The sequence below is a fragment of the Panthera onca genome, chromosome D4, assembly GCF_046562875.1.
Source record: "Panthera onca isolate mPanOnc1 chromosome D4, mPanOnc1 haplotype 2, whole genome shotgun sequence".
NCBI lineage: Eukaryota > Metazoa > Chordata > Mammalia > Carnivora > Felidae > Panthera > Panthera onca.
In genome coordinates, this window is record NC_138351.1 from 4,718,625 (window position 1) to 4,732,803 (window position 14,179).

Genomic DNA, 14,179 nt, shown 5'->3' on the forward strand with positions numbered 1-14,179 from the left:
TGCAATAGCATCCCTATCACTTGTGGAACTGACACGAAGGGATTAATCTGTGTTTTGAACCGTAAGGACACGTGACAGGTGTACCGGGATGATCGACCGCTCGCTCCGAACGCCGACCTCCGGGTTGGCATGAACACACTCGCGGGCCCCAGGACATTAAGTAACAAAATCGGGAGCAGGGGCTCTGGGTTCGGATCCCGGTCCTCCAACCTCCCGCCTGCGTGGCCTTGGGCACCCCACCCCGCCTCTCCTCCGCGGCGTCTTCACCTATAAAACGTTGATAATAACGGTGTCCGCCTCAACAGGCAGTGCGGAAGGAAGGATCACATACCGCGTGCCAAGACTTTACCGAAACGCCCAGACCTTTGAACGATATTTATTTGGTGTCTTTTGGAAGCAAAGGGCCGTGGCCATGCTCCAAGTTCAGCGAGAAGGGGGATGTGCCCTGTCTTGAGTCAAAGAAGCTATAGACGTTGTTACGTACGCTAGAAAATAAGGAACTGGGGGGTATCAACAGAGTTAATATTCATGGATGTCAGGGGCTTACGCACACTATCTCCCTCAGCTTTCACAACAGTGCGACAACAGCATATGGCTCAGGACACACACTGCCAGACTACAAGGGATGTCAACCTAGCTCAAAAGGAAGAAAGGGCAGGGAGGGAGGAAGGGAGAGAGAGAGCCAGAAAGGAGGAAGAGAGAGAGAGGGCGAGAAAGAGAGGGGGAGGGAGAGACAGAGGGAGAGAGGAAGAGGGAGAAAGGGAGGGGAGGTTTGGGAGGAAGGGGGAAGGAGGGAGGAGGGAAGGAAAGAGAAGGAGGGGGAGAGGGAGAGATGGAGGGAGGGGAAGGGTTAGAGGGAGAAGGAGGAAGGGAGGGAGAGACACAGCGGGGCAGGGGGCGGGGGGGGGGGGATGAGGTGCTGGCTTCCACAACTGGAACAGCTGCAAGCCCCCAGCCTCAGCGCCAGTGAGGGGCCCCCCTCTTTGTGCACCCCAGCTGTATTCTCCCCTCTCCCTCCTGTTTGCTGGCCTCCTTCCCTCCTTCAGCCGGGCTTTCTCTGTGAGCCAGGGAACGGGGTTCTGGAAGCCCAGGGCCGAGTGCTTCCCCGCACCCCCCGTGGGAGGCGGGGCCCCTGGGTCCGGTCTCCAGGAAGTGCACAGGGGGGCCTGAGTTATATGCCCACGAGGGGCCCCGCCACCGCACAGGGTGCCCCCGATCAGCCCCAGACAAAGAACAAAAGAGAGAAAACAAGTAAACGAAAGAAGAGGTATTAATTGCCACTGAAGCCAAAGACGCGTAACCAGCAGTGGCGATGCCTCCAGGCCCCGTGTTGCGACAGGGGAGGGTTAGGTCTTAGCCCCAGCAGGGCCCCGGAGGACAGAAGTCTTAGGAAGTGAAAGCGTTCATCAGTGGAAGAAAGAACTCTATACAAATTGGAGTTCCCCAAAACTGGAACAGGGTTCTAGAGCTTCTCAGATTCTGGAAAGTGCTGGATGCACTTCTGCCTGCGTGTGAACCGGCCCCACACAGACACAGGGGGGAGGGTGTCCTCAGAGAGCCCGGGCCAGCCCGGGGGAGCCCTGTGAAGGCAGAGCCGGGGTGGTGTGGGGCTCCCCCCACAGGCACACTGGCATCTCCCCGGACCCTGCGGGGCTGGCTGCCCCCAAGGTCACGGACAGAGTGATGCTTTCCGGAAACTGCATGTGCTGTCTTCAAACCCAGCTTCCCCCCACTGATACGAAAAGGGAAACAATTTTAAATATAAAAGCACATGTTCAACGTGAAGGTTTAGCGGGCACAAGGAAGCTGATGTGTTCTCTGCGGTGTAACGGCCACTTTTTCTGAGAGGTCTTTTTTGGGGGATTTTTTGACAAGTTTTTAGGTTCTGGGATCCCGACTTCAATTTCCAGGCATCTGCAGCTAAACCAGGTCCAATGTTATCCACACTGCGTGAGGCTGATCTGAGCAGAGACGCCACCAGCCTCAGGCCTCCCTCCGACTCGCACAGCGAGCAGAAGGGGTGTCCTGGAGAAGCCAGCCCCCCCCCCACCCCAGACCTCACCGTCTCTCCTGCCACAGCTGGAGACCACCCGCCTGTGGTCCTCGCCCTCTCCTCCGATGGCCACCAAGCTCCCCGCCAGGTCCCTGACCCTCAGGACAGGTCAAGCCACACCCACGATTACATTTTTAATTTTTACCATGGCCACAGAAAGGACTTAATTTGGAATGTAGGAAGAACTTTCCAGTTACAGGAGTTTTGCATCTCTAAGAAAGATAGCTAAGGGTTTCCTTCTGTCAGTATGGACTGGACGTCCGGTGATCCCTGGTTACTTAAAAGCTCTTTAACATAAGCAGGGGAAATTTTCATCTCTTTCTCTCATGTAGTCTTTCTGTATTAGAATCAAAGGAAATCAGATTGGAAAGGGAGCTTCAAACGCAGGAGGTCAGTCTTCCTGCTTCAAATCCCAAGCATGAAGATGTTATTGTCATTGGTGCAGTTGAACACGAAGGGGACTCAGTGACCGTGGGGTCCTGCACTGGACGCTGAGACAGGAGAAGAGCATCCGTGGAGAAGCCGGTGACGTCTGAACAAAGGCCGTAGAGTAGTTCACAGAGCTGTGACCACGACAACGTTTAGGGATCAAGGCCCCGCAGTTATAAGGGGCTAATGTCAGGGAAAGCCGGGACAAGGAGGCACGGCCATGGTCCAAACGATCTTTGCAACTTTTCCACAAATAAAATTATTCCAAAAGGAAAAGTTTATTATAAATGAAGTACAGATGGGCACCTGGCTGGCTCAGCCAGTGGAGCATGTGACTCTTGATCTCTGGGTTGTGAGTTCGTGCCCCACGTTGGGTGCAGAGATTACTTAAAAATAAAATCTTGGGGCGCCTGGGTGGCTTAGTCGGTTAGGCATCCAACTCTTGGTTTTGGCTCACGTCACGATCTCACGATTTGTGAGTCTGAGCCCCACATCGGGCTTTGTGCTAACAGTGTAGAGCCTGCTTGGGATTCTCTCTCTCCCTCTCTCGCTCTCTGCCCCTCCCCTGCTCACACACATTGGGCGCGTGCACGCTCTCTCTCGGAATAAATACATAAACGTTTAAAATGAATAAATGAATAAATAAATAAAATCTTAAAAATAAATAAAGGACGGATTTCCATTGATTTCTGTATTTCTGAGTCAAATTTGTTTTGTGTACTGAGTAATAATGCATTTTTAATCCCTCCGTGTGTACCCAAATCCAGATCCCCATTCGAGATGCCCAAAGATGAAACAAATCAACAAACCTCCTTCTCATTGCCATCCGTGAGAGAAAATGGACAATTTCAAAACCATTAAAACCTTAATATAATTTTGAGAACTTAAAGTGAGCACCACACATTAAAACTAAGGGTTTGGATGTTTGAACCGAATACTGCTAGGTAAGCACGTAACGTTTTTGAATAGACTCATCCTTTTACAAAGTTCATGTAGTAGCATTCCTTCCAGTGAGAGAAAAATAGAACTGTTTGCCTTTTATGGTTTTTGTTTCCTTCCTCTCATTATTCTATAGAAAAGAGGAAGAGTGGGCAAGCTTATGACAAATAGCTCATATTTAACCTGAGATTTAATTTTTTAACGTTTAGTCACCTTTGAGAGACAGAGAGAGACAGAGCATGAGCGGGGAGAGGGCAGAGAGAGAGGGAGACACAGAATCCGAAGCGGGCTCCAGGCTCTGAGCTGTCAGCACAGAGCCTGACGCGGGGCTCGAACTCACGAACTGCGAGATCATGACCTGAGCCGAAGTCGGACGCTCAACTGACTGAGCCACCCAGGTGCCCCTAACCTGAGATTTAATATAAGCCCAGACCTAATCTCTGGCTGCCTGGAGGAGGTGTGGATGGCAGAAGGTAGCAGGCGTCTGACCGCAGGCAGCCTCAGTGGGCCCTGAGGGTCTGGAGACCTGTATTTCTTTTCCCTAAGACCTGGGTAGCTCAGCTCCCCATAGCTGCTCAGTCCTATGACTCCACCGTGCTTTCCAACTTCCGATTACATTGTTTCTATCATTTTCCTTAATGAGGAAGGCTGCACTCTCGTCCTGCTCTGACTTGGCAAGGAATTCAGGTAGAGGACGATGCACGATGCTGGCACTCTTACTTGGTAAGCTCCTTGAATAATGTATGAATAATGTAGACTTTCTACGACACAGACCAGCACACTTTTTCTGCATGGAAACAGATGTAAAACTGGGAGGTTTGGGGGGCCATGTAGAATTTCTGGAGCACGGCCTACTTTGTTCAGTGTGTGTGTGTGTGTGTGTGTGTGTGTGTGTGTGTTTAACAACCCTTTGAAAATGTAAAAACAGGGCACCTGGGTGGCTCAGTCAGTTGAGCGTCTGACTTCGACTCAGGTCATGACCTCACGGTTCGTGGGTTCGAGCCCCGCATCCGGCTCTGTGCTGATAGCTCGGAGCCTGGAGCCTGCTTCGGAGTCTGTCTCCCTCTCTTTCTGCCCCTCCCCTGCTCGCGTTCTCTTTGTCTCTCTCTCAAAAATAAATAAACTTCAAAAAAATGTATAAACTGATAATAATAAAAATGTAAAAGCCATTCTTGCCACGAGAGGTTGGGTAAGGGAGGCCACCGGCCAGATCTGACCTGCACCTGTCCTTTGCCAATCCCGGATGCCGTTGACAGTGTCTTTAAATGTCTGAGAGGAAAAAATAAATAAGTAAAAGCTCCTATTAAAAACCTTTCCCTGAGACGACAAAACATTTCTAGATGGGGGGGCCACCTCATGGGGCCGGGCTTGTTCTGACCGAGGGCTCTGAGCTCCGGGGCGGGAAGGCGGCGGGTTTGTGGGGTCGGTACAGACAGCCGGAGGCTCACGCAACCGCTCGTCAAGGCCCAGAGGGAGCCGAGTGCCCTCCGGGCTTTGGGGCTGGAGGACCCACCACCTCCTATCTCAGCTGCTGCTATGGGTCTGCAGGTGCCCATCTGATGCCGGCTCCCCTGAGCCCAACGGCCGGCCGGCCGCCTCCTCGTCTCCCTGCCTTTCTCACCAGGAAACAACAGACCCCCTCCCCTCCTGCAGCTGCACACCCAGGAACGGCCTTGGAGCTCTCATTGCCGCTTGTCCGCTGAGACCCACCTGGAGAGCAGAGATGCCGAGGCCGGTGGACAGCAGGGGACCGTCCAGTCCGATGGAAATGTGGCTCTTCTCCCTGATCTCTGATGCTGAGGTATTCTCGCGCTCGGGTGCTCAGGACGTCTTCAGCCCTCCATGCAGCTCTGACAAGTAGGGAGAGTGCAGGATGAGGGACGCCTTTGGGATGTCCCAAACCACACCCTCCTGGTCACCAGGGCTGATGCCCGGGCAGCTCCCAGGAGCAGGGCGGGAACACAGGACACAGATGCACCCTCTGTGTCCTGCTGCCCCAAGCTGCCTGTCCTCCGGGTGCGATCCCGTCTAAATCCTCAAGGGTCCAAGCACGCTGCAAAACGTACCTTCTCTAATTCAGAAGGTCAGAGCAGAGAACGTGTTTATACGTTGCCTCGCAAGCCGCGGTCCTCGTAACAGCGGGCAAGGTAAACAGGATCGGTTCCGTGTGGTCGGTGCATCTGTTTCGTTTCACAGAAACGTCGCTCCGATGCACAGTTCCTATCAAGGGGTCTCTAGAATGTCAAACACCGAAAGGAGGAAAGCGAGTGAAATCCGTTACTCAAACGACAACACCCACTGGCCACTGACATAAACACATCCTACGTCACAAGTTACGGTTTAACACACTTCTAATACGTACGCGTGCCCAGCAGGGTCTATACAAAGACGCAGAGTGTAGAGCAGTCTGTCCTCGTTGTTCAGCCACACGCCCTCCTGTAGGACACCGGAAACATCAGAAAAACGCAACACTCGAAGCAGATCTCCATTAGAGAATGGCGGGGTGTCCACACCGGCCCCACTTCTCTGCTCGACAGCCATGAACCGAAGGACAACGTCCCTCCCTCACCCTCCTTCGTGTCCTCCACGCCAAACCGGAGAATCTGAGACCTGAGAATCCACGAAGGAAACAGGACAGAAAGGCCAGAAATAGACCCCAGTGTTAATGCTGTATGATGCTCGATCAACAAGGTATCTTTTTCTCTGTCTGACTTACTTCACCCAACATGACGCCCCCGAGGTGACCATCCATGCCATTGCAAATGGCAAGGTTCCATTACTTTTTATGGCAGAGTAATATTCCTTTATCTATACTATCTTGGCCACAGTAAAGCATGCTGCAACAAACAGGGGGTGCACCTATCTTTTCGAGACGGTGTTTTCGTGTGCTTTGGATAGATACCCAGAAGCAGAATTGCAGGACCATAGGGTAGTTCTCTTTTTAATTTTTTGAGGAACCTGTTCCCTGTTTTCCACAGTGGCTGCACCAGTTTGCATTCCCACCAACAGTGCACGAGGGTTCCCCTTTCTCCACCTCCTCGCCGACATCTGTTGTTTCCTGAGTTGTTAATTTTAGCCATTCTGACAGGTGTGAGGTGGTATCTCATCGTGGTTCGATTGACATTTCCCTGGTGACGAGTGATGTTGAGCATCTCTCCGTGTGTGTTGGCCATCTGCATAAATGAAAAGCATGAAAAGTTTTCATTCGTAACTGAGTTTCAGTGTAGCGACCTCAACCCCAGGTGAGATCTGAAAATACACATCTGTCAAGTTTTCAAACCTTATCAATCAATAGGCTAGACGCACGAGCAAGCAGGGAATGCCCATTTGTGGAGCTGAAACATATTTTGAACTAGAAAATGTCATTTCTGTTGTTTGTTTCTAGGCATATTATTTTCTATTTTCATTAAAATAGATTGTGATTCCCAGAGCAGTAATATTTAATAGGATTACATGCCAACACACTTAATGCTTTGCATTGGAAGACTATCCTAAAATAATGTCATATTGCTCAAGTTAGTTGCTTTATAGTTAACTAAATTGACTTGCAATTGAGTTCCAATTAAGTAATTATATTTTTAAAGGGTAACCTTTTAGGCAAATACTTTGTCACCTGTTGAGATATTTGATCTTTTTTATTTTTTTATTATTTTTAAAGTGTTTACTTAGTTTTGAGAGAGAGAGAGAGAAGGAGCAGGGAGGGGCAGAGAAAGAGGGAGACACAGAATCGGAAGCAGGCTCCAGGCTCTGAGCTGTCAGCACAGAGCCCGACGCGGGGCTCGAACTCACAGACCGTGAGATCATGACCTGAGCTAAAGTCAGTGGCTTAACCGACTGAGCCACCCAGGAGCCCCAAGATATTGATCCTGTTTAATCTCCAGTGCTTAGCATCATGCCTGGCAATAAGAGGCACACAGTAATTGTTTATTGATTTGAATGTCACTAAAAATAAGAAGTCAGAGGTGCCCAGAGAAGCCACACATATGCCCGGGAAAGCCTCGGAACGATGCCTGTGCTTTCTCGCCCCCACCGGTGATATCACCACTGTGTATAAACCCATGCAATCCAAGTTCAAGTGCTATCCTTAGTCCTTAAGTTACTTTTCTCTTTTTTTTAATTATCGTATTATTTATTTATTTATTTCATTATTATTTTATTGTTGTTGTTCGAAACCTCACTGACAACAGAATAAAGGAGGAAGCCCGCCATTTGCAGGTAAAAGGTCACTTTCCCATCCCAGTCGAACTGGTGGAGGAAATCCAGCAGAAGGAGGCTTTTTCTCCATGTTCCGTGGTATTCTCGCTGATAGAGGTGACCAGTGGGGGGCATCCCTGAGATTCAGCAGCGCTGGCCTATCAAAATTAGCTTGCTTCAAAGGACAAATAGGGTTGAGTTGTTCCCTTTGAAAAAGGTATCCCTACCCTTTAAAACAGTTAAAATGGTGAATTTCGCGTTTTGTGACTTATATTCCAAGTCAAAATAGTTTGTATCAAAATGCACTAAATGCTGTCCTACCTCTGGAGTTTACTCCTTCCTGTGCCAATAAAATTTTACCATGGCAATAGGTGCAGTTGAATAGTCTTTTTGTTTGCAAGCTAAAGCATCCTGATAGATGGATCACGTGTAACTTGTGTTTTTTAACTTGAAAGAAATGAAAATGTGAAGCCTGCGTTCTAAATATTAAAACGTACGGTGTATATTCTACACATTCAATACATCTACCTAAAGTTGAAAAATGTGTGTCATTAGGGGCGCCCTGGGGGCTCAGTCAGTTAAGCGTCCGACTTCAGCTCAGGTCATGATCTCACGGTTCGTGGGTTCGAGCCCCGTGTCGGGCTCTGTGCTGACAGCTCAGAGCCTGGAGCCTGCTGCCGATTCTGTGTCTCCCTCTCTCTCTACCCCTCCCTAGCTCACGCTCGCTTGCTCTCTGTGTCAAAAATAAATAAACTTAAAAAAAAATGTGTGTCATTAAATTCCAGATAAAGGTGGTGAAATCTTCAGGGCCCCACTATCTAGAAAAAGGAAAAAGAAACTTCCCTCTCCCTCTCATGTCTCCCCCTCTCACGTCTCCCCAAGAAAAAGAGGGAGCGGCGGAAAACAAAAATGTAAAAGTTACTACCAGCAACCAAACAAGAAAAGGAGAACCACTCAACGAAATGAACTTGGAAAAGTGCTAGCTCATAAGAAAAACAGAAGTTGGAGAGGATCACGGTGAGGTCAGGCCTCCAGCTCCCAGAAACTACATCTGGTGAGTCTACAAAATCCTGGCAGTTCTCGCTCAAATCTTGACAGGATAAAAGGGAGTAATTGCGTATTTCTTAGTGTTGACCACGGGGCAGTGAAAATGGCTGAGGTGGGGATGAGGGGTCACGGGGAACCATCAGCATCCGGGCATGGCTTCGTGTCACCAGCGGGAAGCCTCGGGGCCCATGCTGATTGGGGAACGGAACTGACACCCAATGGCGCTCCAAGGAGTGGGGAAGCTCTTCCCTTTCCCTCTGCCGGGGAGGAGCAGGGCCTCCTGCCTCCGACCCGGGGTCCTGCGGGACAGAGGAGCCCAGCCGGTGCCCCTGACCTTCAGCTAAGCCCACCCCCTGCACCGTGCTCAAAGACGATAGCAAATTAGGCATAAAAGGAATATGAGGCCGGGGAGAAAGGACCTGCTGTAGGAGTCCAGGAGCTGTCACCCGCAGGAGAGCAGAGCGAAACAGAAGTTCCGGAGAAACACTGCCAAATTAGCGCAAGGTGACGGCACTGAAGCAGCCACCCTGCTAAAGACCAGAGAGAATTGGAATAAGAAGAAAAAGGGTGAAGGACACAGGATCAGGATGGCTTGGATTTCTCGACATAAGACTGAAAGCAAGAAAGTGATAGAACGATGACTTCAAAATTGTAAACAAAAGTAAACAGAATTCTTTACAGTTCAAACCATCAAACTTGACGGTAGAAACTTTGTGGCTACGGAAGTTCTTTAAAACACCTACTTCTGGGGCGCCTGGGGGCTCGGTCAGTTAAGCGTCCGACTTCGGCTCAGGTCATGATCTCGTGGTCTGTGAGCTCGAGCCACGTGTCTGGCTTTGTGCTGATGGCTTGGAGCCTGGAACCTGCCTCAGATTTTGTCTCCCTTTCTCTCTCTGCACCTCCCCCACTCATACTCTGTCTCTCTCTCTCTAAAAATAAAATAAAATAAAATAAAATAAAATAAAATAAAATAAAATAAAATAAAATAAAATCCCTGCTTCCAAGGGCGCCTGGGTAGTTTAGTTGGTTGACTGCCCAATTCTTGATTTCCGCTCGGGTCACGATCTCACAGTTTGGGATGGAGCCCAGAGTCAGGCTCCACACTGACACTATAGAGTCTGCTTGGGACCCTCTCTCCCTCTCTCTCTGTCCCTCCCCCACTCTCCCTCCCTCCTTCTCAAAAGAAATAAATAAACACTTAAAAATCTTTCAGAAAAAAATACATACTTCCATATATCTAGGGAAACAAACGGACAGCTGGTTCCACCAAAGCGATGGAATAAACTCCTAAGGAAGGGAAAGGCACAAAATACTAGAAACACCGACTCCAAGATAGAAGAGAAACAAAAAGAAGCATGGAGCAGAAAGAGAAGATGTGAAGCCTTGAAAGCTTCTGGCTCAGGTCATGATCTCATGGTTCATGGGTTCGAGCCCCGCGTCGGGCTCTGTGCTGATGTCTCAGAGCCTGGAGCCTGCTTCAGATTCTGTGTCTCCCTCTCTTTCTGCCCCTCCCCCACTCACGCTGTCTCTCCTCTCTCTCTCTCACTTTCTCCAAAATAAATAAACGTTACAAAAATTAAAAAAATAATAAAGACAGTAAGTGGTTCACAGAGAATGCAGCCAAGTGCACTAGGAAGCCTGGTCATGAACAAGAACAGGTGGAAACATACGAGACGAACAGCTATGGAGACCTCAGATGTCCATTAATACAGCGACACCAGAAAAGGAACACATTTGCTATTCTTAAATTAAAAAAAGAAAGAAAGAAACAATCTGCAGGGGACAGGAGCCTTTAAACAGTGACTGTGTGGGGAATCCCCGAGACCAACATGGTGAAAAGTTTCACTGGGAGGGCCTCCTGGACCCGGAATATAGTCACAGCTAAGATTTACTACCGTGAAGGGTTAACAGCCGAGTGAGCAAAGGGAGAAGACACTGGGGAAGAGAGAAGAAAGTTCTGGCAGAAATGTGTTGACTTTTATTTATTTAGTCATTTTTAAAGATTTTTAAAGATTTTATACATATATATGTGTGTGTGTATTTTTTAGTGTTTATTTTAGAGAGAGAGAGAGAGAGAGAGAGAGAGAGAGAGAGAGAGAACGCTAGCAGGGGAGGGACAGAGAGAGAGGGAGACACAGAATCCGAAGCAGGCTCCAGGCTCCGAGCTGTCAGCACAGAGCCTGTCGTGGGGCTCGAACTTACCAACTGTGAGATCAGGCCCTGATCCGAAGTCTGAGCCTTAACCAAATGAGCAAGCCCCTAAAGATTTTATTTTGAAATTGTCTTTCAGATAGGTTTTTTTCCCTGGAGATTTGTGTGACGATTTTAACATTTTTTTCCAACATCCCTATAAGCACGCTAATTAACTTTAAAACGACTCAAAGTTGCAGACGACCACAGCAATGCCAAAGGGAGGCGTGTGGGGACAGACCTAGAACCCCATCTCCACTAACGGCCCCTGAGGACACAGAATCTTAGGAAGCTCGGTGTTTGCTCTCACCTACAGATTCAAAGCTGGTCCTCATTGCCCACGTCCAACAACAGCCTGCACGCTCCAGAAACCTCCTGTCTGCAAGCCGTGCAGCCTGTGTTTGGAGAGCGCCGACTACTTCATCTGCTGCTGGAAGCAAAACTAATGCGTAACAAATATAGCAAATACAGTAAAAATCCTTCACTTGAGTTACACATTTAATGACAAAGATGTACGGAAGAGAACGGCCAAGTGGGAGAGACTAGGTTCCGGTGAGCGTCCGTGCTCCTCTCACCTTGTGTTTTTCCATGGCGATTATAATCTAACGCACTGTATACTTTATTTTGATTTTATTTATTTTTTTTTTGGCTCGGGGCACAGCCTTTTAAAACACGTACTGCCGACTGCTCTTACCAAGAAGATGAGGACCTGGGAACTGTTTCACAGCAAGGTTTTCAAAGGGGCTGTGCAATAGAAAAAGTGGGGACGGGGGATGGCAGAGGGAGTTTAGGCAGGTGTTTTTAAAACATGTATTTAAACTACAGCAGATGTTAGACTTAATTTCTTTAGGTGGAGGCCCGAGAGTCGGTCGTGGGTAGAAAGAAGCAAGTTCAACTCACGGTCAAGAACCTTCCAACAATGAGAGCCTTCAGAAAGCGGCCGCGTTGGACGCGCTGGGCCCGTCCAGAGGGGCGCGGTGAAGTCTGCTGCTCATCTACAGACAGCACAAGGCCACCCGGCCGGACGGCGGAGGCCTTGTGTTCTCAGATCAGCAGGGGCGCCCTGGCTTGGTGACCAGGAATGCCTGGCACAGTAAACACGGCTCTTTTTCCCACGCAACGACAAGGCGAACTGGGCGCGCCCCTGAGTGCGACCGCTGCTTCAGACAGCCAGGTGGCAGGCCAGGCCGGCCAGGTGGCCCGCTGTTGGTAGCGCCCCTGGTCTGATTAGGAAGGCCCCTAGCGCAGGCCCTCAGTGCCTGGAAGGCAGGCGCAGGGGCGCCGGGGGCACTTGGGGCGCGACCTGGGCCTGGGGGCGCTGGGGCGGGACCGGGCCTGGGGGCCCCAGGGCTCACGGGCGGCGGGGGCGCGGGGGGCGCTCGGGGAGGGACCCAGCCATAGGGGCACCGGGGCGCGCAGGCGGCGGGGGAAGGGCCGGGGGGCGCCGGGGGCGCTCGGGGCGAGACCCGGGCACGGGGGCACTGGGGCGCACAGGCGACGGGGAGGGGTCGGTCGGGGCGGACTCTCGGGGCGGGCCCCGGGCGCGAAGGCACTGGGGCGCACGGGCTGCTGGGCGGGCCCGGGGCGCTGGGGCGCGGCGGCCAGGAGGAAGTGCGGGGCCTGCCCGGGCGCGTTAAGGAAGTTGCCGAAAATGAGGAAGCGCCTCGCGCTGGGCGGCTGAGGCGACTCCAGCGGCCGGAGGAGCGAGGAGGAGCGGGCGGCCCCGCGCTGCGCCCCGAGCCGCCCCGGCCCCGCGCCCCGCGCCCCGCCCTCGGCTCACCTGGCACAGGTAGGTGTGCGGCGCGCTCTGGGCCCGGCAGCGTGGACGCGGCGCCCGCGGGCACCAGCGCGCCGGGGGGGATGCCCTCCTTGCCCACCCCCACCCCCCGGGCCGGGGTCTGCGCCCCGGCACCCGGCGGGGCAGGTGCGCGCGGGGGCCCCTCGGCCTTTGAAAATCGAGGGCAGTCCGAATGTTCGGAGTTAAAACGGGCGGGTGCTGGATCCCTACCTCCCCCCGCTCAACCGGGTGCGTCGGGGGCCGGGCGACCGGGGTGCGGAAGCCGCGGGCGCGGGGGACCCGGGCGGGACGCGCACGCTTTCGTTGGGCCGTCTCCGCAGTCACTGGAAAATTCCACGGTGTGTATGTATCCCAGTGCGGATGCTCACATGCCCGCGGGGCGGGGGGGGGGGGGGGGGGGGGAGGGGGGGGCTTAACGCATACGCGGCTTTTCCTACGGAAAGAAAGGGCAGTTGCGTAAAAACGTGAAACTTTCTGAGCCGCCGCTGAAATTCGGCAGGATCGCGCCTTTCGACACATTTTCATGGTGAAGTAGCTTCCTTAGCCAGTCAGTGACTCGGAGAAGGAAAGGAGGTTCTCTGTAGGACAGCGTAGGTTTGCGTTAAACAGGGTCTTGGCAACGTGGCTCCAAAACCTTAAGCCCTCCGTGACTGCAAAGGGGATTCGGTTCTGGGTGTTTTCGAATGTTGGAGAACCAGAGAGACGGTCATCGGAGAAGGGGCAGTGGGAATCTTTTTCCGTTGCAGGCTGGTGCAAGTTGTGTTTCTGAGTTTGCCTGAATCACCAAAGGTTCCACTGATCCCCCGCAAAACTTCAGCAGAAGTTAGCTGGTCGTTTCCTTGCACCCTGAAAGCCTGCCCGTGAGTAGGAAGGAGTGGGAAATGTCCATTCCTGAATCTTCTAGGGAAAACGGAGTTCCTCTTGTGAGGACTTGGAATTCCCGGAAGAAATGGAGATGGTTCTAGCCTCTGAAGTCTTCGTTTTAGTAAGAACAGATCCGTTGCTGCCACCTACACAGGCAGCGTGTCAGTGAAATGCAATTAAATTCATTGGTGTGCCCACCACCCCCACTCCCACCCCTGCCCCCCAAAAAAGTCCAGACAGTGCATGAATACATTTGTCCTAGAGCTAAAACGTTTAAAAACTTGTAGAGTTGTGGGGTGCCCGGGTGGCACCGTTGGTTAAGGATGGGACTTCGGCTCAGGTCACGATCTCACGGTTCATGGGTTACAGCCCTGCCTCGGGCTCTGGGCTGACAGCTCGGAACCTGGAGCCTGCTTTGGATTCTGTGCCTCCCTCTCTCTCTCTGCCCCTCCTCTGTTCGTGCTCTGTCTCACTCTGTCTCTCAAAAATAAATAAACGTTCCAAAAAAAATTTTTTTTAACTTATAGAGTCATTAGGTGTTTTAAATGAGAAATCTTGGCTGTTAAAATTACTTTCTCAAGTCATGTTCCATCTACATCATACCTTGGGTGTATTTAGAGAAATGTTGCAGCGAAATAGAAATTGGTTTGTATTCTCTGTATGTG

At 51.4% G+C, this 14,179-nt stretch overlaps 1 protein-coding gene and 1 long non-coding RNA gene across 7 annotated transcripts in view; one reads left to right on the plus strand and one right to left on the minus strand.

Annotated features, from left to right (window-relative positions):
- Positions 1 to 912: 912 nt before the first annotated feature.
- LOC132663423 (uncharacterized) lies at positions 913 to 13,029 on the minus strand. Of its 5 annotated transcripts, none has more exons than XR_013551518.2 (4): positions 12,861 to 13,029; positions 5,488 to 6,594; positions 5,132 to 5,271; positions 913 to 4,690 (listed from the first exon to the last, which is right to left on the minus strand). It is a non-coding gene; the product is annotated as an uncharacterized LOC132663423 (long non-coding RNA). The 5 variants fall into 5 exon arrangements; XR_013551517.2 differs by lacking the exon at positions 12,861 to 13,029 and adding an exon at positions 11,753 to 12,372; XR_013551516.2 differs by lacking the exon at positions 12,861 to 13,029 and adding an exon at positions 11,163 to 12,372.
- Positions 12,518 to 14,179, plus strand: part of SYK (spleen associated tyrosine kinase) — an 84,162-nt gene continuing 82,500 nt past the window's right edge. For both annotated transcript variants that reach the window (XM_060610228.3, XM_060610229.3), the window contains exon 1: positions 12,518 to 12,641. The gene's annotated coding sequence lies outside the window, so the exon portion shown is untranslated. The remainder of the gene's footprint in view (positions 12,642 to 14,179) is intronic.